Source organism: Aethalodelphis obliquidens, unplaced genomic scaffold (assembly GCF_003676395.1).
Source record: "Aethalodelphis obliquidens isolate GAN/ISIS:26980383/991018 unplaced genomic scaffold, ASM367639v1 scaffold91, whole genome shotgun sequence".
Classification (NCBI taxonomy): domain Eukaryota; kingdom Metazoa; phylum Chordata; class Mammalia; order Artiodactyla; family Delphinidae; genus Aethalodelphis; species Aethalodelphis obliquidens.
In genome coordinates, this window is record NW_020838035.1 from 6,211,987 (window position 1) to 6,238,755 (window position 26,769).

Here is a 26,769-nt window from a genome sequence, read left to right on the forward strand (position 1 = left end):
ATTTACAATGAGGGACTGGCTGACATGATTCTGGAGGCCGAGAAACGCCGTGATCTGCAACCTGCAAACCGGAGACCCAGGAGAGCCAGTGCTACAACTTGGTCTGAGTCCAAAGGCCTGAGAACCAGGAGAGCCGTTGGTGTAAATCCCAGTCTGAGGGCAGAGGCAAAGATGAGCTGAGACGTCCCAGCTCGCATAGTAAGGCAGGAAAAAACAGGGATGAACTCCTCCCTCCTACACTTTTTGTTCCATTCAGGCCTTCAACATATTCATGATATCCACCCACCCTGGGGAAAGCCATCTGCTTGACTTTGAGTTCACGGGTTCAAATACTAATCTCATTAGGAAACACCCTCCCAGGCACAGCCAGAAGTAACATCCGGACACCCCATGGCCAGTGAAGTTGACACAGAAAATAAACCTTCACACCCAGTGAGACCAACTCTGGACTTGTGACCCCAGAACTGTAAGATAAGATGTTTCTGTGGTTTTAAGCCACTAAGTTTGTGGTAGTTTGTTACAGCAGCAACCAAAGCGATGTCTCGGCATCACGGCAGCCTGGCTGTTAGGAGCTGCGGACAGGAAGCAGGCTGCCTTGATGTGGACCCATTCTGCCACTTACTAGCTTTTGGCCTTAGGCAAGTTTCCCAAACTATTATCCTGAAAGAGGATAATATGGGTATAGACCTGTCTAGTTTGGAGTTCCTCAGAAGCAGACCCTAAAACAAGGATTCACATGCAAGAGTTACTTGGGAGGTCCAGAGGATATCCATGGGGTTGGGGAAGAGATACACGGAAGGGAAAAGCAAGCACAAGTTGTATCATTAAGCCACCTACCCCCTGGGCTCCTGACACTTAATCCCTCAGGGAAGCTCTGGTAAATGGTGCAACAGCTCCTTCAGAATTACCCCAATTTCCCCCTCGCCCTACCACCCTCTTCCCCACCCCCCAACCTGCCCCCAGGAGTGAGAGACTGAGGTATTTAACGCAAATCCCTGAAAATCATTGGTTGATGACTGTTCCTCTAGGTGTTAATTCCCCATTGCCTCCTACCTAGAGGATGGCCAGAATGGCCTTCGGTCCATCTGGTTCAAAAAAAAAGGAGAGAGAGAGAGAGAGAGAGAAAAAAAGAGCACGGAGATGCAGATGGTGGCAGCTGGCTGTTAGACAAGTAGGTGGAAGGGATACGGGGGGGCTGAGTGTCTGCTGCAGCCTTTCATGTGGTGGTTGGAGGATTCATTCCATGGTTCCATCTTTCCCTCACTCAGAGCCTAGCTCACAGTAGGCGTTTAATAAAGGTTAGTTATCATAGCCGCTAGGTCCCTTTTCTCTGTGTTCCCAAGGCACCCCAACTGTGGTGCTTAGCAACCTGTGCTGTAAATACCTGGTAGCTTCATGTTGCCCTGATTCAACTGTAAGCAGCTGGAGGGCAGCAGATGGAACTTCTTGATTCGTTATACAAATGCTCAGTGGGACATGGTAGGAGCTTTATAAATGTCTGTTGAGTGGCTGCTGCTTGAATAGTATGTGGAAACCCAAAGCACTTGGCAATAGGAAGAAAGGACATTTAAGAGTGAAGCACGGGCCACAAAGAGTTACCATGTGACCCAGCAACTCTGCTCCTAGGTGTATACCCCAAAATGCTGAAAACAGTCATTCCATGAACAAGGCACAGATGTCCACTGTCACCACGTATATTCAACATAGTTTAGGAAATCCTAGCCACAGCAATCAGAGAAGAAAAAGAAATAAAAGGAATCCAAATTGGAAAAGAAGAAGTAAAACTCTCACTGTTTACAGATGACATGATGCTATATATAGAAAATCCTAAAGATACTACCAGAAAACTACTCGAGCTCCTCAGTGAATGTGGTAAAGTTGCAGGATACAAAATTAATACACAGAAATCTCTTGCATTTCTATACACTAACAACAAAAGATCAGAAGGAGAAATCAAGAAAACAATCCCATTTACCACCACATCAAAAAGAACAAAATACCGGGCTTCCCTGGTGGCACAGTGGTTGCGAGTCTGCCTGCCGATGCAGGGGACACGGGTTCGTGCCCCAGTCCAGAAGGATCCCACATGCCGCAGAGCAGCTAGGCCTGTGGGCCATGGCCGCTGGGCCTGCGCGTCCGGAGCCTGTGCTCCGCGGCAGGAGAGGCCACAGTGGTGAGAGGCCCGCGCACCGCAAAAAAAGAAAAACAACCTAGGAATAAACCTACCTAAGGAGACAAAAGACCTCTACTCTGAAAACTATAAGATGCTGATGAAAGAAATCAGAGATGACAGAAACAGATGGAAGGATATACCATGTTCTTGGATTAGAAGAATCAATATTATCAAAATGACTATACTACCCAAGGCAATCTACAGATTCAGTGCAATCCCTATCAAATTACCAATAGCATTTTTCACAGAACTAGAACAAAAGAATTCTAAATTTTATATGGAAACAAAAAAGACCCCAAATAGCAAAAGCAATCCTGAGAATGAAAAACGGAGCTGGAAGAATCAGACTCCCTGACTTCAGACTATATTACAAGGCTACAGTAATCAAAACAATATGGCACTGGCACAAAAACAGAAATATAGATAAATGGAAGAGGATGGAAAGCCCAGAAATGAACTCATGTACCTATGGTCAACTAATCTATAACAAAGAAGGCAAGAATATATAATGGAGAAAAGACAGTCTCTTCAATAAATGGTGCTGGGAAAACTGGACAGCTATATGTAAAAGAATGAAATTAGAACACTCTCTAACACCATACACAAAAATAAACTCGACATGGATCAAAGACCTAAATGTAAGGCCGGATGATATAAAATTCCTAGAGGAAAACATAGGCAGAACACTCCTTTACATTAATTGAAGCAATATCTTTTTTGATCCACCCACTAGACTAATGAAAATAAAAACAAAAATAAACAAATGGAACCTAATTAAACTTAAAAGCTTCTGCACAGCAAAGGAAACTATAAACAAATCGAAAAGACAACCTACAGAATGGGAGAAAATATGTGCAAATGAAGCGAAAGACAAGGGATTAATCTCCAAAATATACAAACTGCTCATGTAGCTCTATGTAAAAAAAAAAAAAAAAAAAACCCAATCAAAAAATGGGCAGAAGATCTAAACAGACATTTTTCCAAGGAAGACATACAGATGGCCAAAAAGCACCTGAAAAGATGCTCAACATCACTAGTTATCAGAGAAATGCAAATCAAAACTATTATGAGGTAACGTCTCACACCAGTCAGAATGGCCATAATCAGAATGTCTACAAACAATAAATGCTGGAGAGGATGTGGAGAAAAGGGAGTCCTCCTACTGTTGGTGGGAATGTAAATTGGTAAAATCACTATAGAGAACATAATGGAGATTCCTTAAAAAACTAAAAGTAGAACTACCAAATGATCCAGCAATCCCACTCCAGGGCATATATCCAGAGAAAACCATAATCCGAAAGGACACATGCACCACAATGGTCATTGCAACACTGTTTACAATAGCCAGGTCATGGAAGCAACCTAAATGTCCATCAACAGAGGAAAGGATAAAGAAGATGTGGTACATATATACAATGCCAATATTACTCAGCCATTAAAAAAAGGAATGAAATAATACTATTTGCAGCAACATGGATGGACCTAGAAATTATACTTAGTGAAGTATGTCAGACAGAGAAAGACAAATATCATATGATATCACTTACATGTGGAATCTAAAAAAATGGTACAAATGAACTTATTTACAAAACAGAAACAGAGTCACAGATGTAGAAAACAAATTTACGGTTACTGGGGGAAAAGTGGGGGAGGGATAAATTGGGAGATTGGGATTGACATACACACACTACTATATATAAAATGAATAACTAATAAGGACCTACTACTGTATAGCACAGGGAACTCTACTTAATACTGTGTAATGACCTATATGGGAAAAGAATCTAAAAAAGAGTGGATCTATGTATATGTATAACTGATTCACTTTGCTGTACACCTGAAACTAACACAACATTGTAAATCAACTGTACCCCAATAAAAATTTTTTAAAAAACAGTGACTCCAGCAGATACTTGTACACAAATATTCACTGCAGAACTATTCACAATAGATGGAAACAACCAAAAGATTTACAAAGAGATGAATAGGTAAACAAAATGTGGTCCATTCACACCAAAGAATATTAGTTGGCCATAAAAAGGAAGGAAGCACTGATATACACTATGACATGACTGAACCTCGAAAGCACTGTGGTGAGTGAAAGAAGCCAGTAACAAAAAATGCACATACCGTATGAGGCCATTTATATGAAATATCCACAACAGGTAAATCTATCGAGATAGAAAGTAGATCAGTGCTTACCAGGGGCTGGGGTGGGAGGTGATGCGGAGTGAAGGCCTAATGGGGACAGGGTTTCATTTTTAAGCGATGAAAAGGCTCTGGAAGTAGAGGTGAGGATTGCGTAATCCCATGAATGTACTAAATGCCACTGAGCTGTTCACTGTGTAATGATTTAAACGGTCAATTTTTAATTCACGTGTATTCTACCTCATTAAAAAAGAAAAAAAGCTCAAGTTAGAAAAACAACACTCTTGATGCCGGGCAACCAGACTACTATCTTCCCATTTCTGGGAGCAGAGCGCTGTGAAAATCTCAGAGTTTAACAAGAAGCAAATTGGGTTTGAATCCTAACTCTCCTCACTACCAGCCAGGTGAGCTGGGTTTGAGTGTCATTTTCTGCCAGGTGGAGAGGGTTACATTCCAGGATTGTTCGGAAGCATAGAGGGAGAAACAGATGAACACTCCTCGCACACAGTAGGCTCTTTAATGAATGTGAGCAGATGGCTGTCCTGACCGGGGTGACTCCCTGCTACGCGGCAGTGTGTCCAGTCCTTCTGGACTCAAGACAAAGGCTCACATTCTGCAGAATGTATCTAACACCTGCTGCAGTTTTTGTTGCCCTTTTCCAGGTGCAGGACTCACACGTCAGACACCATCCTTCATTTACGGAGAGCAGCGATAGCCGAGTCTCACTGAAGGGCCACCCATGTAGCAGGAATACTACCCTGGCCGTATTTTCAGACCATGCAACCGACGGTGAGCCCTCGGCCTCTACTTAACTCACCGGATTGATTTCACAATCCCTGGCTTACAAAGAACGCCAAAACAAGGCCCTAAAAAGAAAGGTGGAATGATGGATAGCACAGGCTTTGTCATCTTCCACAAATGTCAGACGTACCTGGCTGAGTTTATGGTCTTAACAAAGGTCTAGCTACAGTTAAACTTAGTGTATCCCTTTAAACCAACTGGCAAAACAATGGATTAAGACCGCCCAACCCTCAATGCTGCTTTGCCAGCCTTCCCAGGTCTCCCAGGAAGGCCTGTAAAAGCAGGAAAAGCCCTCCCAGACTCCAGCGTCCTGCCTTTGCTTCCTCTTTAAAATGCAAGCAAAACTTTTCTAATGGGCTCATAGAGGTCAGCCCTCAGCTGTTGTATGCAGCTCCCATTACATTTAGATTATTGAAGGCTTTCCCTGTCACTGTCAATTTGCCAGGCTCACTGAGAACAAGCAACATTCCTATTAAATTGAAGAAGCAATTAAGAAATATCAACATGAGGTCTAAATCCCTCCCGCTACTGGATCCAGTAGCGGTTCTCAACCTGGGGTCATTCTGCACCCCCCAGGGGACCTTGGGCAATGTCTGGAAACGTGTTTGGTTCTCAGGACTGGGGATGGACGTTGCTACTGGCATCCAGTGGGGAGAGGCCAGGGATGCTGGTAAACATCCTACTGTGCCCAGGACAGCCCCCAGCACCAATAATATGGGTCCCAAATGCCACGTCCTCCAAGGTTGAGAAACCTTAACTTGGAGGAGCAGTCCAATGATTGAAACATGTATCTCACTGGCCCCCAAAGGGAAACCCATAAAGCGATCGATTTTTCAAGCACCTATTCATTCCTCATTTATTTGGTCATTCATGAATTTGTTTCTACGCTGAATCTAACTGGGATTCCCCCATTAGGTTGCTATAGAGCCTCTCTAAGCGTTTCTTCCCTTTTTTCCTCCAAGAGGTTGCTAGGAAGAGAGAAAAGTCTGTTTGTTGTCCGTAGGATAACGGACAGCTTAGTCAGGCAGAGCTCCAGCCATGCAGTTTGGCTATTATTTTTTCTTTAGAGAGATAAATCAGATTTACACAGTAAAATATCTAAGCAGGGTTTTTGTTTATTTGTATCATTCTTCAATTTCAGGAGAATGTCTGTCCACGTGACATCATCTGACGAAAGAGAAATGAAAGTGAAATCCTTAACGAGGCAATGAATTTGCTCCCCACAGAGGGGCTGAGTCCTTAGACGCCACAGGTCCAGCGGGGTGTGTCCATTCCAGACTCACAGAGCAGCCAGCAGAGCAGCACTTCTCAACCGTGCATACACCGGGGTCACCTGCAGAGCCTGCTACCAGGCAGACTCCTGGGCCACCCCAAAAGGCCCAGGCAATGAGCACTCAAGAAGGAGCAAGTGTCTGTACTGACCCAATATCAACTGAGCAAGGGTCTGTACTAACCCAATACCAATTGAGCAAGGGTCTGTACTAACCCAATATCAACTGAAGGGACGCGCAGGTCAGGACACATTGTCCACAGAAGCTTCTCATCATCCCAAGCAGCCTCCTTTAAGGATGCACTCCAGGCTCTGAATTGCTTCTTCCTGATTCTCCTAGTGTTTTTTGTTGCACATCACGTGCAGTGAAAGGGAAATCCCAGGGGGGCGGGCGGGAGGGGGGAGTTGAGGTTGAGGGCAGGATGGGTGAAGAACATAGCGCAGGGAGCATGTTTGTCTGTGGAGACAGTTCCAGAGTGTGATGGTTGTTGGTTCGCCCCTTCCATAAGACGTCTCCTCAGGCACGGGTGACTTGATTAGAGGTTTGCTGATCCACATGTTCATAAAGCTGGGCACCGGGTGTTGTCTATGCATCTGTGAAGCGCAATGCTGAAGAGACTGACATTAGTCTGCATTTATACAGAAATGATCTGTCAACCTCCAAGTAAACAGAATCGGCCCATGTGCTTATCACATTTGGAGCAGGGGGCTGTGAAGTCAATGGTGTGTCCTGGAGGAAGCCGCAGAGGCAATGATTTCTCTACAGGCAGCACAGGTCCATTTTATGTGCAATGCTGACTTCTAAACCAGTGACTGAACGATGGGCATATCCATGGCAGACGAACTTAGAGCAAGGAGCACTTGGACCAGGCTTGTCTGTGGTAGCTCAGCAGAACATCCGATCTCGATGTGAGCTCCAAACTTGCAGGATTTATTATTTCTCCTCCTTTCAATTGTCAAGGAGTAAATCTACCTATGAGACAATGGCATAACTGGTAGTTTTACTGAGTAATACAGAATATTCCACACTTCTAGTCCGTCCTCACAAAGAGAATATGAAGATCAGTTGCCTTAATATCTATGGAGCATGGAGCTAAAAATGTACCACAGACAGGTTTGGAATGGGCTGCCATTGCTTTCACTTGGTCAACCCAGTTACAAAAGTTCACAGGGACACCAGACTGGATTTAGAGAGTTAATGTTTTTGGTATCCCTCATTCAGTGAGTTTATTATTGAAACATCTACCATTTCTTCACTGTCCATCCTAAACGAGAGACGTGATGGTCCATGGTTTCTTTAAGGAAGGTAAATAACCAATGTTTTGATGTACTGAATAGTTACTTTAGCTTCTAACCTCTAAGGGCGCCGGCAAAGGCTCTTTGCCCCTGGCTTGGGAGAGGAATGTTTTTCAAACCTGGCTCTGTTAACCCCAGATGCATCCTTCCTGATAACGTGGCAGGCCCAAGACCTGTGGGAATCAACTCAAAGAAGCACCGTCGGAAGAGCCCAAACCATTGGTGTGCTCAGCGGTGTAGACTCTCAGTGGGGATGCTGGGCGGGGTGGGAAGTATGAAGACATCTCAGGGGTAGTAGGACAACCCATTCTTTCATCCACCCGCTCCCACCCACTCCCAACCACTCTCCCTCATCAAGTGAGAAATAATGTGCCCATTCCTTACATTTTTGTTCTCCTGAGATTGCTATTTCTGTGGCTTGACTTTTGCCAGGTCAAAACAAAAATGAGCGTGGATCAGAGAAAAAACAATTCACTTACGGTGATGGGAAATGTTATCTAACATTGGACAATAAATGGAATGAAAGCAAAATGAATGGTAATAAATGAAGATGGCTGTGAAATAACCAGATAAGCAGATTCCTCTTTGCTTAGTATAAGTGGCATATTTCTCCAAAGCCTTTATCTCCGGTGAACCCTACAACAAGAGGCAGCGAGATTAAAGATCTACTCAAGGGCATACAGCCATCAACTGGGACTAGTGGGAGGAGACGGAACCCAGACCCCTCCTAAACTCCGGGTCCTCATTTGTTTTCCACTGAGCCATGTGGTATTCATCTATTTTTCTATCTATCCATCAACTTATCTATTTTAGCTAGAATTGTATCTCACTACCTGGAACAGGCAGAAACGTAAAAATCCCACTTCTCAGCAGAGACGTATCACAAACCAAGTATGCACACGTAGGACCTAACATGAGACAGAAGCTAGTGTTTCCTGTCTTTTCCTTATATTCGTTCTATAAAGTGAGGCAGATATCCAGTCTGGTTTTAAAAAGAAATCTGACCTTAGTCATCACGCAATATATGAGCACAAAAACTTCAAGAATTTTTAATACTTCTTGACTAGTACTTGGTACAATTGAATTTATTTCCAATTTGGCCACACCCTAACTTCACTATTTTGGCCAAGTTCCATAAGATCTCCAGCCCTCAACTCCTTATCTGCAAAACAAGGGTGTCACGCTAGGTTAGCCCTAAATACCTTGTCCTGAAATACTTTGAAACTTTACAGAAGTACAATTTCTATAGCTCTGTATCAGTGTCACTGGACCTTCTCATTTGCAAATGCTTAATGACCTTCACCATCCTCCTGACACTGGTAAAAGCTAAAAGAAGTTGTAAAATAACTTGGAAGTTCCAGAAAGAAGGCAAAGTAGTCATTAGGACCATTATTATATAACTATAGCTTAAAAACAGAATCACATAGGGAGAATTTTCTGGGGAATATAATGGTACATAATTTCATAAAATTATACAAATACATCAACTGGCACACAATAAAAACCTAACAATACTTTTCATATAATTTTCTAATTGTTCACCTTTTGCTAAAGAAAAATTATTTTTCATTTGCAATACTCATTCCAAAAAGTGTCACCGAAATTATTTTTATGATCACTTAAAAAATTATGATAAAGATAAACCACTTTGATTTGTTTGAATAAGCCCAATACCTGTGGCAGGTTCTTAAAAAATTGTATATTCACTCTTGCTCCAGAAACTATTTAAGATCCCTTGCTGAGGTCACTGTATTTAAAGGCAAAACCTACCCACTTTAGAAGCCTTAAAGGAGTTCAAAAAGACACTGTCAGAAACCTAGGTGTGAAAAAAATGCCTGTGCTTAATTCAGGAGCCCTTAACACCGTGCAGCATTTTCTCAAGGCATACAAATCGACCCCCACACAGCATTTGTCTCACGACTAACCCCAGTCCCCATCTGCTGCCCCTGTCTCCCTTTTACGTGTATAGACATGGTGCCTGACCTTCGGGCACTTATGCTCTAGTGCAGGAGATAAAATGCATACACATGAAATAATTAGAGCACAATTAAGAGATCAATGTCATATGACTGTGAGTACAAAGGTTGCAGAGGAAAGAGAGGGTACTGAATGCTTAATTAGCTGAAGAAAGGAGTGGGTCCCTGAGGGAGGTGAGACAAGGCAGCCAAAAGCCATGACTCAAGAATAAATTCAGCTTTTGCAAAAATAACATTGACGTCCGTGAAGATGAGACTGAATGTGGAAATGGACTGGATAAGTTGGTGGAGGTGGGGGGCAGTTCATACTGGACCTTAATAACTGATCTATACTTCTAGAGGCAGACACTGCATTTTTATCTCCACCTTCCAAAAAGTGTAGGATAGTATGTCCCCCATGGAGTGAAACTAGTCCAGTGGGAAATGGAAGATAAACTTCCCCTCCTTTGTCCACTCCATGGACTCCTTCAAGTTGGAGGTCCTGCTCGCAGATCTACCAGATAAATCCTGCATGCCTTATGAACACATATACTGAGAGAGACGTGCTGTGCTTTGGGGGGCCTTATCATGAAATAGGAGTTAGCATGATTAAACATCACATGCTATTGGTTCACAACTTTTCTTTCCTCACTTTTTCCCCTCATCCTCATGCCCCACACTTTTATCTTCCCCAACCATCACCCTTGAATTGGTACTTTAATATATACCATTAACACAAACTAAAAATATTTTCTTAAATTTGTAAAAATGTGTACCTGGAATGGAAATAAATAGTAACGACTACCCTGTAAAAAAAAAAACCCAAAAAAACCCCACAATATCTTTCCACCTCTACTCCCCCTTAATAGGGCGGGAAGTCATCCCAGAGTTGAGAATGAATGGATATTGTCTAAAGTCTGAAGTTGATAAACCATGATACTGAGGTTTATTACGTTATTTAAACTATAAAGACAGTTATCAGACCTAATACACAGCCTTAAATTTCTATATAAAGAGCACACACAAAGCGAACATATCATATGTCAAAACTTGGAACATAAAGAATATATAATTATAGCCATACAAAGACATGTCAGAAAATGCAAAGAAAAAGGAAGTATGGATCTGGATGTTTATATCTCACGAATTAAAAATAATGCAAAAGAAGATGAACCAAAGTTAAAGCACATTAAATAGAGAGGGCACAATCACTGCAATAATCGGACATAAATCACTTTGTGCTTCACGTAGCATCAACGTGCCTAAATAAAAAAGCTGCAGGAAATAACAAGAAAAATATCAAATGAAAATGGATAGTGGTGTGAGACTTGAATCCCTGTCTGTCCTGGAGAGACCAAACACTGGTATGTTTCCTTTGGTGCCACCTGTACAGCAGTGGTATCGTACACTGCTCTTCTGGCATTGCACTAGAGTGAGCATTTTCTTTCACTTTCGACCAGCGAGCTCTTACCACCCTCTAGGTACTGACTCCACCATCACTATATTCTGCACCAGCTGCAGTTTCCCAAAGGACTACAAAGTTGGGGAGAAGCTTACAAACATGCCCACATGTGCATGTATGTATGTCATGTTGGCTGGCTACGTTTTCTTTACAATGGAAATCCGCACTAAATGATCTTTAAAAGAGTCTCCACAACTTGAAAGAAATTTTCACATGCTCCTTCTCCTTCAGTATTAGTAAAGCATAGACGGCAATGTTCCATTCTGATGCATTTTAAACATAATAGCATGGTACTCTCACCTAAATGGGAAGGAAATCCAAAAAAAGAGGGGATATATGGATACATATACCTGATTCACTCTGCTGTACAGCAGAAACCAACACAACATTGTAAAGCAACTATATGCCAATAAAAATTTAAAAAAAAAAATAAAAACGTTCTGAAAACTAAAAATAAATAAAGCATAACAGCATTCTGTTGGAGAAAAGACCAAGAAAACTGCTGCTCAAGGAAGGTGAAGAAAAGCCACATTAGAGAAATCCCATGCCATTCTGAATCTCTGCTCTAGAAGCTGCAGAAACAGTTCAGTCTTGGTATGAGATACCGTACTGAACACCCAGCTACATTTCCTCCAGACTGAAAAGCATACATCTCTCTTACTTTTCTCCATAGTCCTTAAAATTAAGCTTTTTAAAAACTTCTCACTGAAAGCTTCAGGAGTGGTTCAAAATTATTTTATATATGTATAATATATATATACATATATAATATATATATTTAAAAATATATTTATATATAATATATTTTTTAATATATATATAAAATATGCATCAAAACTAAAGCTGGACACAGAGTTAGAAGGAATATCACGAGCCTAGTACAAAATTTGCAAAGATGGTCCTTATAACCTCTATGCTTTATATAATTCACTAGTAAATTCTGAAATGAATACTTTTCTAAAAGCAATAGTTTTATAATGTTTTATCATTTACTTACTTTTTGAGTGCAAACTACCATTTGCTTTCTTAAGCCAATCTAATTGGAAATGTATCAAGGAATTAAAGGGGATACTAAAATATAATTTAAAAGAAATTATTATCTCCAGATACAGGAAAAATAGAGGCACAAGGATGTGGTGACCAGAACTTGAGGGGTGAAGGGGGTCTCTGAAAATAATGTTGCAGACCAGTGGCTTAGTTCCTTTATAATACACAAATATCCCATATTAGAAGAAACAGAGACCAGCATTATCCAAATACCAACCTCCAAAGACCTCCATGTTATGACCTCAAACACATTTTAAGTTTGTCACATGGTTCCCCTTTTATTGCACTTAACTCCAGGAAAACCAGATTTTTGTCCCATATGTCCCTTATGTTATTAATGTTTCATTCCCAGGCTGACAAAATCCTATCCAAATTTCAAACTCACCCCAAATGTTTCCTCTTCGATTCACTATTCCCCTGATGCTTTTAAGTGTGTAAGACACTCTCCCTCTTTTAAACACATATAGGGCTTTTATCTGTCATGGGAAATTTGCCTTATGTTATGGTTGTTCGGGAAGTCATATACCCCATTAACCTATATCATAAGGTTAGGGACAGTTTCACACACATCTGTGTGACATGGAGTAGTCAGTGTACACTGACTACATTGAATCAAACAAAATTGAAAGAAATGGACCTTGTTATCTTAAAATAGCTCTTCAAAATAGAAGAAAATACAATGAAAAAGCCCCAAATTACACAGTACTTGAAGCTGAGTAGTTCTGCTAAGTGGTATTTTTAGGAGTCCTAAATGCTCTGGCTGCACACACATGGAAGACAAGATTGTAAATAGTTGCAATGCCTCACAGAGAGACATCAGCAGGTGATTCTGACTTGTTAGGTTTTTTGTTGTTGTTTTCTCAGAATATAGAAACAAGTTCATGATTTGCATAACAGAGGTCAGCTCCTTTCTTCTTTTTTTAGAATTCGATTTTATTTATTTTTTTATACAGCAGGTTCTTATTAGTCATCTATTATATACTTATCAGTGTATGTGTGTCAATCCCAATCTCCCAATTCATCCAACCATCACCACCCACCCCCACTTTCCCCCCTTGGTGTCCATACGTTTCTCCTCTACATCTGTGTCTCTATTTCTGCCCTGCACACCAGTTCATCTGTACCATTTTTCTAGGTTCCACATATATGCATTAACATACGATATTTGTTTTTCTCTTTCTGACTTAATTCACTCTGTATGACAGTCTCTAGATCCATCCACGTCTCTACAAATGACCCAATTTTGTTCCTTCTTATGGCTGAGTAACATTGCATCGTATATATGTACCACATCTTCTTTATCCATTCATCTGTCGATGGGCATTTAGGTTACTTCCATGACCTGGCAATTGTAAATAGTGCTCCAATGAACATTGTGGTACATGACTCATTTTGAATTATGGTTTTCTCAGGGTATATGCCCAGTAGTGGGATTGCTGGGTCATATGGTAAGTCTATTTTTAGTTTTTTAAGGAACCTCCATACTGGTCTCCACAGTGGCTGTATCAATTTAGATTCCCACCAACAGTGCAAGAGGGTTCCCTTTTCTCCACACCCTCTCCAGCATTTGTTGTTTGTAGATTTTCTGAAGAAACCCATTCTAACTCGTGTGAGGTGATACCTCATTGTAGTTCTGATTTGCATTTCTCCAATAATTAGTGATGTTGAGCAGCTTTTCATGTGCTTCTTGCCCATCCATATGTCTTCTTTGAAGAAATGTCTCTTTAGGTCTTCTGCCCATTTTGGGATTCAGTTGTTTGTTTTTTTAATATTGAGCTCTATGAGCTGTTTATATATTTTGGAGATTAATCCTTTGTCCATTGACTCATTTGCAAATATTTTCTCCCATTCTGAGGGTTGTCTTTTCATCTTGTTTATGGTTTCCTTTCCTATGCAAAAGCTTTTAAGTTTCATTAGGTCCCATTTGTTTATTTTTGTTTTTATTCCCATTACTCTAGGAGGTGGGTCAAAAAAGATCTTGCTGTGATTTATGTCAAACAGTGTTCTTCCTATGTTTTCCTCTAAGAGTTTTATAGTGTCTGGTCTTAAATTTAGGTCTCTAATCCATTTTGAGTTTATTGTTGTGTATGGTGTTAGGGAGTATTCTACTTTCATTCTTTTACATGTACCTGGCCTGTCTTCCCAGCACCACTTATTGAAAAGACTGTCTTTTCACCATTGCATATCCTTGCCTCCTTTATCATAGATTACTTGACCACAGATGCACGGGTTTATCTCTAGGCTTTCTATCCTATTCCACTGATCTATATTTCTGTTTTTGTGCCACTACCATACTGTCTTGATTACTGTAGCTCTGTAGTATAGCCTGAAGTCAGGGAGTCTGATTCCTTCAGCTCCATTTTTTTCCTTCAAGACTGCTTTGGCTATTTGGGGTCTTTTGTGTCTCCACACAAAATTAAAGATTTTTTGTTCTAGTTCTGTAAAATGTGCCATTGGTAATCTGATAGGGATTGCATTGAATCTGTAGATTGCTTTGGGTAGTATAGTCATTTTCACAATATTGATTCTTCCAATTCAAGAACATGGTATATCTCTCCATCTGTTGGCATCACCTTTAATTTCTTTCATCAGTGTCTTATAGTTTTCTGCATACAGGTCTTTTGTCTCCCTAGGTAGGTTTATTCCTAGGTATTTTATTCTTTTTGTTGCAATGGTAAGTGGAAGTGTTTCCTTAATTTCTCCTTCAGATTTTTCATCATTAGTGTATAGGAATGCAAGAGATTTCTGTACATTAATTTTGTATCCTGATACTTCACCAAATTCATTGATTAGCTCTAGTAGTTTTCTGGTGGCATCTTTAGGATTCTCTATATATAGTATCATGTCATTTGCAAACAGTGTCAGTTTTACTTCTTCTTTTCCAATTTGTATTCCTTTTCTTTTCCTTCTCTGACTGCCATGGCCAGGACTTCCAAAACTATGGCGAAAGAGGACTTCCAAAACTATGCTGAATAATAGTGGCGAAAGAGGACTTACAAAACTATGCTGAATAACAGTGGCGAAAGAGGACATCTTAACAAGGATGTCCTGATCTTAGAGGAAATGCTCATCTTGTTCCTGATCTTAGAGGAAATGCTTTCAGTTTTTCACCATTGAGAATGATGTTTGCTGTGGGTTTGGCGTATATGGCCTTTATCACGTTGACGTAGGTTCCCTCTATGCCCAGTTTCTGGAGAGTTTTTATCATAAATGGATGTTGAATTTTGTCAAAAGCTTTTTCTGCATCTATTGAGATGATCGTATGGTTGTTTTTTTTGTTTGCTTGTTTGTTTCTTTGTTTGCGGTACACGGGCCTCTCACTGTTGTGGCCTCTCCCGTTGCGAAGCACAGGCTCCAGCCACGCAGGCTTAGCAGCCATGGCTCACGAGCACAGCCACTCTGCGGCATGTGGGATCTTCCCGGACTGGGGCACGAACCCGTGTCCCCTGCATCAGCAGGCGGACTCTCAACCACTGCGCCACCAGGGAAGCCCGATCATATGGTTTTTATTCTTCAATTTGTTAATATGGTGTATCGCATTTATTGATTTGCGTATATTAAAGAATCCTTGCATCCTGGGATAAATCCCACGTGATCATGGTGTATGATCCTTTTAATGTGTTGTTGGATTCTGTTTGCTAGTATTCTGTTGAGGATCTTTGCATCTGTATTCATCAGTGATATTGGTCTCTTATTTTCTTTTTTTGTAGTATCTTTGTCTGCTTTTGGTATTAGGGTGATGGTGGCCTCATAGAATGTATTTGGGAGTGTTCCTTCCTCTGCAATTTTTTGGAAGAGTTTGAGAAGGATGTGTGTTAGCTCTTCTCTAAATGTTTGACAGAATTCACCTGTGCAGCCATCTGGTCCTGGACTGTTGTTGGTTGGAAGATTTTAAATCACAGTTTCAATTTCATTACTTGTGATTGGTCTGTTCATATTTTCTATTTCTTCCTGGTTCAGTCTTGGAAGGTTATACCTTTCTAAGAATTTGTCTACTTCTTCCCAGTTGTCCATTTTATTGGCATTGAGTTGCTTGTAGTAGTCTCTTAGGATGCTTTGTATTTCTGCCATGCCTGTTGTAACTTCTCCTTGTTCATTTCTAATTTTATTGATTTGAGTCCTCTTCCTCTTTTTCTTGATGAGTCTGGCTACTGGTTTATCAATTTTGTTTATCTTCTCAAAGAACCAGCTTTTAGTTTTATTGATCTTTGCTACTGTTTTCTTTGTTTCTATTTCATTTATTTCTGCTCCAATCTTTATGATTTCTTTCCTTCTACTAACTTTGGGTTTTGTTTGTTCTTCTTTCTCTAGTTCCTTTAGGTGCAGCGTTAGATTATTTACTTGAGATTTTTCTTGTTTCTTGAGGTAGGCTTGTATGGCTATAAACTTCCCTCTTAGAACTGCTTTTGCTGCATCCCATAGGTTTTGGATCGTCGTGTTTTCATTGTCATTTGTCTCTAGGTATTTTTTGATTTCCTCTTTGATTTCTTCAGTGATCTCTTGGTTATTTAGTAATGTATGGTTTAGCCTCCATACATTTTTGTGGTTTGTGGTTTGTGGTTTTTACATTTTTTCCCTATAATTGATTTCTAATCTCATAGCGTTGTGGTCAGAAAAGATGCTTGATATGATTTCTATTTTCTTAAATCTACTGAGGCTTGATTTTTGACCCAAGATGTGATCTACCCTGGAGAATGTTCCATGTGCACCTGACTAGAAAGTGTAATCTGCTGTTTTTGGATGGGATGTCCTATAAATATCAATTAAATCTATCTGGTCTATTGTGTCATTTAAAGCTTGTGTTTCCTTATCAATTTTCTGTTTGGATGATCTGTCCCTTGGTGTAAGTGAAGTGTTGAAGTCCCCCACTATTATTGTGTTACTGTGGATTTCCTCTTTTATAGCTGTTAGCAGGTGCGTTATGTATTGAGGTGTGCCTATGTTGGGTACATATTTACAATCGTTATATCTTCTTCTTGGATTGATCCCTTGATCGTTATGTGGTGCCCTTCTTTGTCTCTTGCATTAGTCTTTATTTTAAAGTCTATTTTGTCTGATATGAGAATTGCTACTCCAGGTTTCTTTTGATTTCCATTTGCATGGAATATCTTTTTCCATCCCCTCACTTTCAGTCTGTGTGTGTCCCTAGGTCTGAAGTGAGTCTCTTGTAGACAGCATATATATGGGTCTTGTTTTTGTATCCATTCAGTGAGCCTGTGTCTTTTGGTTGGAGCATTTAATCCATTCATGTTTAAGGTAATTATCGATATGTATGTTCCAATTACCATTTTCTTAATTGTTATGGGTTTGTTTTTGTCGTTTCTTTTCATCTCTTGTGTTTCCCACTTTGAGAAGTACCTTTAGCATTTGTTGTAGAGCTGGTTTGGTGCTGCTGAATTCTCTTAGCATTTGCTTGTCTGTAAAGCTTTTGATTTCTCTGTCGAATCTGAATGAGATCCTTGCTGGGTAGAGTAATCTTGGTTGTAGGTTCTTCCCTTTCATCACTTTAAATAAATCATGCCACTCCCTTCTGGCTTGTAGAGTTTTTTGCTGAGAAATCAGCTGTTAACCTTATAGGAGTTACCTTGTATGCTATTTGTTGTTTTTCCCTTGTTGCTTTCAGTAATTTTTCTTTGTCTTTAATTTTTTGCCAGTTTGATTACTATGTGTCTTGGCTTGTTTCTCTTTGGTTTTATCCTGCTTGGGTCTCTCTGCGCTTCCTAGACTAGGGTGGCTATTTCCTTTCCCATGTTAGGGAAGTTTTCGAGTATAATCTTTTCAAATCTTTTCTTGGGTCCTCTCTCTCTCTCTCTTCTCCTTCTGGGACCCCTGTAATGAGAATGTTGCTGCATTTAATATTGTCCCAGAGGTCTCTTAGGCTGTCTTCGTTTATTTTCATTCTTTTTTCTTTATTCTGTTCCATGGCAGAGAATTCCACCATTCTGTCTTCCAGGTCACTTAACCATTCTTCTGCCTCAGTTATTCTGCTACTGATTCCTTCTAGTGTAGTTTTCATTTCAGTTGTTGTATTGTTCATCTCTGTTTGATTGTTGTTTAATTCTTCTAGGTCTTTGTGAAACAGTTCTGGCATCTTCTTGATCTTTGCCTCCATTCTTTTTCCGAGGTCCTGGATCATCTTCACTATCATTATTCTGAATTCTTTTTTGGAAGGTTGCCTATCTCCATTTCATGTAGCTGTTTTTCTGGGGTTTCATCTTGTTCCTTCATCTGGTACACAGCCCTCTGCCTTTTCATCTTGTCTATCTTTCTGTGAATGTGGTTTTTGTTCCACAGGCTGCAGGACTGTAGTTCTTCTTGCTTCTGCTGTCTGCCCTCTGGTGGATGAGGCTGTCTAAGAGGCTTGTGCAAGTTTCCTGTTGGGAGGGACTGGTGGTGGGTTGAGCTGCCTGTCGCTCTGGTGGGCAGAGCTCAGTAAAACTTTAATCCGCTTGTCTGCTGATGGGTGGGGCTTGGTTCCCCCCTGTATGTCATTTGGCCTGAGGCCACCCAACACTGGAGCCTACCCAGCTCTTTGGTGGTGCTAATGATGGACTCTGGGAGGGCTCACGCCAAGGAGTACTTCCCAGAACTTCTGCTGCCAGTGTCCTTGTCCTCACAGTAAGCCACAGCCACCCCCACCTCTGCGGGAGACACTCCAACACTAGCAGGTAGGTCTGGTTCAGTCTCCTATGGGGTCACTGCTCCTTCTCCTGGGTCCTGATGTGCACTCTACTTTGTGTGTGCCCTCCAAGAATGGAGTCTCTGTTTCCCCCAGTCCTGTCGAAGTCCTGCAATTAAATCCCGCTAGCCTTCAAAGTCTGATTCTCTGGGAATTCCTCTTCCCATTGCTGGACCCCCAGGTTGCGAAGCCTGATGTGGGGCTCAGAACCTTCACTCCAGTGGGTGGACTTCTGTGGTATAAGTGTTCTCCAGTCTGTGAGTCACCCACCCAGCAGTTATGGGATTTGATTTGATTGTGACTGTGCCCCCCCACCCCCCAATCTCATTGTGGCTTCTCCTTTCTCTTTGGATGTGGGGTATCTTTTGGTGAGCTCCTGTGTCTTCCTGTTGATGACTGTTCAGCAGTTGGTTGTGATGCTGGTGCTCTCACAAGAGGGAGTGAGCTCACGTCCTTCTATTCCACCATCTTGAACCAATCTCCCCCCAGCTCCTTCCTAAATTTTGTGTAGACAACACTGGTATGTCTATTTTAAATTAATGTCTTTATTTAATCTCTGATGTATCCGTAATTCTTTCTTAACTCTGATCGAGTTTCTGAGGTGCTTTTCTCCCTGCACAGTTGCAGGTCACTATAGAGAATGGAATACGGAAGTCAAAAAAAACCTCTCTGTCAAGCGTGACTCTAAAGCAATAGAAATTACATGAAACAGTATAAATAAATGGCAACTCAACCACTATGACTGGCCATGCTCTCGTCGACATGATTTCCCAAAATGGTGAAAAATTGTGTGTAAAACTTATGAATAAAACAATGTATAGTCTACCATCAAATTACATAAGAGTTGCAATCTGGAAAACTCCAATATATATTAAAATTGTGGGGAACATTTTTCCTTTACATGTAAAATTGTGTGATTCTAGCTTTAGACAATTATACATAGTTTTTTTTTTTCCTTACTTGGATGTCAAAATGACATCTGGATTATCATGCTGCATTGTTCAAGGTATTTTTCGGGCTCGTCATATCCCCCATTAGATGCAGTAAAACCCTCCAATCATCAACGCAATAGAAGACTACTCTATAAATATCCAAAAGTATCCTGGGGGCGAACCACCAAGCTCAATGACAATTCATTGCCATGTAATGTGTTAGATGTTTTGGTTTGGTGTCAAAACCTTTCTTGGCTGGAACAAACCCTTCAGTGACCTGACTCATGTGTAAAGGTTAAACAGTAGGAGCATGGTGGTCATTGATTTCCAAAGCATTAAACACCCTGGGCTCTGATAAACACGCCTGGTGTGTCACAGTCGATTAGAAAGCCGTCCAGTGTGAATGCGTTTTTGACTTTGAGAAATGCCACTGGCATCTGATAAACAGACAGCGGAGTTGTACAATGCCTGTGAGTTCCATCCTCCTGCAGATACCAAATGCAATTCCAACTGCCTACAAAGGCAAGAGTTCAAAGGAGTTGCCCATTTTTTGGGACTAAAAATATATTCTATTTTCCTCATGCAGCAGTGTTTCTTGTGACCCCAACACAACCTTGTGTAGCTCAAAGATAAAAAATGGCCACAAGTACATGGTCACAAGTTTCAACGGAATGCTTTCTGTATGGATGAGACAGTGGGTACATATGCATAAGGATGGACAGATGGAACTAAAAGTGTCTTCTTTAGCATGTTAGCAAACTTTAGTTTGACCCATGTTTAGGGAAAGTATCCCTGTTATACAGTCTACTTGATATTGTGACAGAAAACTAGTACATGGAAAGGGAAGATGCCAACTTATGTGCTACAAAATTATACAGGAAAGAGTTATGAGATCCAAGCTATTTGCATATTTCTAGTGTTATAGTAGAGGACAGCAACTATGCAAATGAACAAGAAGGAAAGACCATTTTTTAAAGTATCTGGTGAAATTTAAAATTCAACGAAAACAGTTTGTTCTTTGAAAAGATGGAGGTAAAAGTATGGATTGTTATACGTTTCAGCAGTCTTAGATCAGCATTAACAGCACATGTCTGATCAATGTGCTTAACCAGTTTACACAACGGAAAACTAGTAAAATGTATTATGTCAGAATATTGAAAATTGTGTCATATTTTACATGGTCCAGGAGCAGCTTGTTAATAGAGTTGCAGAATGTCTACGTAAAATGCAGAATGTATTTTTGTGTAAATATTATCCTTTTTTCCTGTCTGACAAATACAGATATTGATATATTACCAGTATTTGGTGTCCTTAGAATAGCTGTTTTTAACTATAAAGTCCAGAATCATCATCTCACTGTAATTTAAAAGTAAATTGGAAGTTTAACTTATTTGTGGTCAATTTAGATAATCTAAATAAAATAGCCTTATTTCTTACCTCAATAATAAAAAGTTGGGTTCAGTTTGGCTTTATTGAGTGAGCAGGTGTTTTTGTTTGACTGGAAAATTATCCAATTATCCTTACCATCATGTGACAGTACCTTTGAAGACTGTCTAAACATTCTACATTTTTCTCTGTTAACATGAAATATTGAACAACATTATTAACCAAGTTGACTGAATTGATATCTATAGAAGACAGATACAAATGACAACTGAATAATACACATTTGTTTCAAGGGCATTTGGAACATTCACCAAGACAGACCATGTGCTGTGCCATAAGATAAGTTGAAAGCAACTGGAATGATACAGATGACGTTTTTCAGACTACCATGTAATTAAAATAGAAATCAATCACGAAACAAGATAAATATAATATCTTCAAATATTTTTAAATCTAGCAACATACATCTAAATAACCCAAAGGCCAGAAAGGAAATGACAACTGTAGTTATAAAATATTTTGAAGTGAATGTTAATGAACATATGTTCATATGTTAATAAAACATATTTTGAAGTGAATGTTAATGAACATATGTTCATATGTTAATAAAACATACCAGGTTTTGTGGGATTCAGCTAAAACAGTGCTCAGAGGGCACAAAAATGTAGTGTCACTGAACGAATGTGCCTTGTCAATTCTCTCCACTGACGTGCCATTGCAACCTCCTTGTCTGTCTTTTAGGGAAATACTACTGTCCCTTGAATCCAATTAACATAAAAGCACGTAATTTTTCTCCCTTATGCATAATATTATGCCCTTCGTACAGACTTCTACCATGCAGCTTGCAGCTATGGAATTGTCTAGCTGTGTTTTGCTATTGTTTGTATATTTCTAGATCTTTACTGTCATTTTATTGTCCTTCAATATAACAAAAGCTGGATTTTGTTTTGCTTTTTTTCTTCTTCCACTTGGCTGATTGCTTAAGGAACAAAATCTGACATATAATCAGATTAAAATACCAACACTCACATATCCCATTTTCTTCAGAGGTGCTGAGAAAATCTCTTATATTAACAAGAGTCACTCGTTGTGCATCCCTGTATATAACTCACCCACACAGCATCGGAAGTAAAACTCCTAGGACGAGCACAATGAAGGTTATTGCTGACTTTCCACCACATCGGAGGTGCAGATAACGGATGGCATTTATGCAATCCTTCTCCTGCAGAGTTCTAAGTAGGACAATAAAAGCCTCGGTTGGCCCACACCATTCCTCACATTTTTGGTGATAGGACTTGCCTAATGTTTCAGGTGAGCTGACATCCTGAACTTCCACCTATCCAGCCTAAAACCAAACTCACTAGTTCGCATCCCAGGGGGCCCCGATCTAACTGGGTAGACTCCATGCAGGCAGCCCAAGCATCCACAAACAAAGCAAGGCTGTTATTGCTAGGTGAGACCCTGGGGGTCCCTGAGTTCCCTGAGCTCCACCCCAGGCTCTGAAAGGCCCCAAGACTTCTGAGGGCTTTCTCAGGGGGGTCCTGCAGGAGACTAGGGCACGAGGGAATGAACACCACCTCCAGCTGTGCCCAATCAACCAGCTTCACGCGAAGCTAGCTCCGGTTTCTACACAGAGCTTTTGAGTAAGACCGTGCCTGAGAGCAAGTCTTCCATACCCTGCTAGACGTCACGGCGCAGGGAGTCCACTGACGTGGCCCGAGGTCATCCAGTTAATTAAACGCCCATCCAGGGCCACGATCCACACTTCCCAACGTAGCAGGGTGTCCTTTTCTACCAACAGAGGATTTAAGAAATGCTTTGAGGCTCCTTTTCCACGAACTGTCTCACCAGCACCACTCATTTCCCACCAAGTGGTTGAAACTGGGGGGCGGGTGGGCGTGGGGACAGTTAAGATACAGTCTTAAGAAAGGACCTGCCCAAATGCAGATATATTACCAACGACGGGCTCTGATTTCAGTGGCTTGCCAACCTGGTCCTTGATGCCCCTGAGGAAGGGCCATGGAGGTAGTGAGGAGGAAACCACACTCCCCATCTCTGAGTCCTCCACAGGAATTCATTCTCCTTCAAGATGCTGAACACACAGGCAGGGCCCTGAGATCTCGGGAAGTGGAGAACTCCGCGTGGCCCTTCTGACATGCTTCTCTCACGTCACGTGACAGTGACACACGAGAGCACTGAAAAGGCCGAGTGTTAAATTACTCCCTGCTCCCCGACACCGCACAGCACGTAAGGTGTCTGCGGCAGAGCGTGAGTGGAAGTGTGTGTGGTGGCACGTGCGTGTTTGTGTGTGTGATTAAAATCCTAATTGTATAAACGTATGTACCGATCCTCTACCACTGTTTTCTTTGATGCCCAGATAAATAAACGTGCACCCGTTTCTGCGGGAACTTCACGCTGCTATCAAATATTTCTTCAGACTCTGAGGCCGAGGCTGAGGATCTCTGGGCTGTGGCCCATCACCTCTTACTCTGAGTTCTTGCTTACCTGCTTTCACAGTGTCTGTGACCTTTCACCTACCTGCTGTCATCCCTGGGCCTTCTCCCCTGCCTCCCTCCCCCAGCCCCCTTCTCCTTTCTTAAAGCACCACTAACCCGACCCTACCTTATCTGACACACTTTGCCAAAGACTTGGAAAAAAGAGGGGAATGGTGGCAGAGGATAAAAAAATTACTAAAAACTGAGTATCAGGTACCACATTAAAAGTCCATCACCCTTTATTTTACAGAGAATTCCTTATTAAAATTTCCCATATTTCTGGAGTCTGCTCTTCCTTACTCTATGAAAAGATCTTTCATTCATCCAACAAACATTTGTTAGAAGCTTACTTATATACCAGGTCTGGGTCTATGTGCTAGAGATTCAGCAGTAAAGAAAACAAACTCTGCCATTACGAAATTACATTCTCCGTACCCATGCCTTCTCTTCGGAGCCCTGGATCACTGAAGCCCGTGGATCAAAAAGAAACAGTGGAAAATTCATGTTGCCCTAGTACGCTGAGCATTTCCACCTCCCACTGTTTTAACCTCCCCCTTTCAACCTAGGCAAGTAGCTCTGCTCTTTATAACCAAAAGAACAATTCCAGTGTTTTCCTAAGCAGAAGAGCAGCTTTCATCTTCATATGGATTCTGCCTCCGCTCTAGAATGCAAAAACGGTTCTAGTCAAGTTTTTAAACCAACGTTTCCTTCTCTCTGCATTTGCCGTTTCAAAATTCCACTTAACTGAAACCACTTCTCAATTATAATATCACCGATACATAACGACAATAGTCAGTATAAAATCTACCTCTTCATGAGAACTAGAGGTCCCACAAAATATTTAAATACAAGCACTTAACAATATTTCTGGGAAAAGACACCCAGAGATTTGTATGTATTTGAATCTGGAGGACATAAATTCAGAAGTCTAACTTATAGTATTGAGGCAAAAATATGTTTAAACAGTGACCTCATGAGTCGGTAAAAACCATTATAATGAGCCAGCAAAGGGAAGAGAAATAATATATATTTCACTCCAGCTCTCTCCCATTGAATCCTTGCTATCCATATGATACCGTGTCACATGTTTTAGAAAACCGAGATGGAAAAGCGCCTCAGACTCCTTTACTTATATTCCCGTTTCACCTCTCTTCAGAGACTTCACGAAAGAACTCCATTGAAAGAACAGTCATTGTTAAGTTCATTTCTTCACCTCCCACTTCTTCTTGATCTGTTTCCATCTGGCTTTAACTGCAACCACCCCACTGAAAGTGCCTTTGTCAAGACCATGGTTTGCTTTCTGTTCCTTGTTTTACTTGACTGTTCCACAATTCTTGACATTGTTGGCCATTTCCTTCTTTCTGAAACACTTTACTCCCTTGGTTGTCAAGGCAACATACATTTTAGCTTTAGTCTCTTTCATGGGCTCTGATTCCTCTGCCCACCACTTAAAGGTTGGGTTCCATCCTCAACTCTCATCTCTCTCATCCTTTCTGAGATGAGAAGGACCTCGTTCACATTTCCGTTACCCCCATAATGTCTACAACTGCCAATGACATGTCTCTAGTCCATCTTTTTCTTAGCCTATAGAATCATATTTTTAACTGCCTACTTGACTTTCTCCACCTGAATGCTTTATTTGCATGTCAACCCCACCATAGTCCAAACTCGATGCATTATTTTTCCTTCCTCCCTACTCTCATCACCCTCAAGATGCAATTCCCACTCATGGCATCACTATACCCTCATTACCCACAGCAAAAAAATTTCAGAGTCATTCATACCATCTTTCTTCTCCATCACCTTTCCAGTCACTAGCTCCTGTCAATTTTATCATCTTAACACTGTACAACCATCTCTTCCTCGCCATACACATTGCTGTTTTTGCTAAGATCTTAAAAACTTATCATCTAGAGAATATGACGAGTGTTTCCTAATTGGTCTCCCTAAGAACGGACTCATCATTCTAATCTATTTTTCCTTATGTTATGATGTTGATCTCGCTAATGCACGAGCAAGTCCCTCTCCTACTTAAGAGATCACTCGTTATTCCCACTTTGTAATCATAGAAGCTCACACTGCGCAGCGTCACACAGAGCCTCCTGCATGATCCACCTCTTCTCTATCTTTCCAATCTCCTCTCCCACCCTTCTCCAGGCCTCAGCCATACTGAAAAGCTTACACTACCCTTAAACATACCATATCATTATCTTTCTCCACACATTTACACATCCTGTTCTCCCTTCCAGATATGCCTTTAGGATACCTTTGCCTACATGGTAGCCCTACTTGTCCTTTGAAGAGTAACTCAAGGATCTCTTCTCCTGGAAGCATTTCATGAACCCCCAGAAAAATGTCAATCCGTGCTGCTGTGGGATCTGAGAAATGCCCTGGAAATAGCCTAAGATTTGACTTAATTGTTTGGACATAAGATGAGTCAAACAATTCTAGGGTTCTGATCCTGGAAGCCAAGCATAATGGTGAACAACTATTAGAAAATAAGAAGGATAAGGTTTTAGAAGAAGGGGGAAGATCTATGAGGTTATTTTTTAAAGCAAACTTTTTATTGATGTAGAACACATGTACAGGAAATTGTGTAAGTGTGCAGCTTACATGCCAGAACGACTAACACTGAAGAGACAGACAACACCAACTGTTGGCACAGATGTGCAACAACACTCATATGCTCCTGGAGCATAAATTGTTGCACCGTTTGGGGAAACCATTGGGCAGTATCAAATAAGACTAAATGCACACTCCCCCTAGAACCCAGCAATTCCATTCCTAGGAATACACCCAATAGATATGCTGACGTAAGCTCACCAAAACACATGCACGGCATGTTCACAGCTGCCTTAATCATTACAACAAAAAGTAGAAATGATCCAAATGTCCATCGATCCTTGAATGGATGAATAAATTGCACTATATTTACACCACGGAATACTACTGGACAATGAGAATGAACAACATACCACATGTAAAAGTGTGGATGAATCTCAAACATAACATGGAGGGAAAGAACTCATTACAAAGGGAGCATACTGCGTGATACACAGAGTACGAAAAGCAGCACAGCTAATCTATACTTTTTTAAAGCAGGACAGCAGTCAGTGACTGGAAAG